Raw genomic sequence first — 934 nt, forward strand, 5'->3', positions numbered from 1 at the left:
CAGCCACAGGGATTGGGGCACCACCCCCACATTCTACCCAACAGACACCCAACTTGCCCCATCCCCTGTCAGCCCCCCACTAAGTACCCACCTAGGGCACCCTCCCCACACCCACCCCCCTCCTCCCACTCACCCCCCTCCTCCCACTCACCCCTCTCCCCAGGACCTCCCTTCTCCCACATCCCTCAAGCCCTCCCCTCTTCCACTTGCCTTCCCGTCTCTCCCACCCCCAAGCCCTCCCTTCTCCCCCGCCCCCCTAAGCCCCCCACTCTCCCCCACCCCACCTAAGTCTTCCCCTCTCCCCAACTCCCCTAAACCCTCCCCTCTTCCTCACCCACCTCAGCCCTCCTTTTTCCCCCACGCCCCCCAAGCCCTCCACCCTTTCCCCCCCCCAAGCTCCCCCATCTCCCCTATCCCCCACAGCCTCTCCTCCCCCCATGCTTCCCCAACCCTCCCTCTCTCACCCCCCCCCCAACCCTCCCCCTCTCACTCTCCCCTCCAACCCTCTCACTCTCCCCCCCTACCCTCCCCCTCTTACTCTCCCCCTCTCCCCCACAACCCCCCTCTCCCCCACCACCCCCCTCTCCCCCACCCCCCCAAGCCCTCCCTCCTCCACCAGTCTCCCCGTGCCAGGCCCCCCCCCCCAGCTCCCACTCACCCCAGATCCCAAAGGTCCCCCCCAGAGAAGAAGCAGAAGAGAGTCAGTTTCAGGGTGATGTACTCGAACATAGACGGGATCACAAGCAAGACAAGTGAACTAAGGGAAAGAGCACAAGAAGTGAACCCAGATGTAATCGGACTCACTGAAACAAAACTCTCTGGAATCATAACGAATGCCGTGTTTCCCCAGGAGTACACAGTAATAAGGAAAGAGAGGGAAGGTAGGGGAGGAGGCGGAGTGGCCCTACTCATGAGAAAGGAATGGAGTTTTAAT

Source organism: Procambarus clarkii, chromosome 75 (assembly GCF_040958095.1).
Source record: "Procambarus clarkii isolate CNS0578487 chromosome 75, FALCON_Pclarkii_2.0, whole genome shotgun sequence".
Taxonomy (NCBI): domain Eukaryota; kingdom Metazoa; phylum Arthropoda; class Malacostraca; order Decapoda; family Cambaridae; genus Procambarus; species Procambarus clarkii.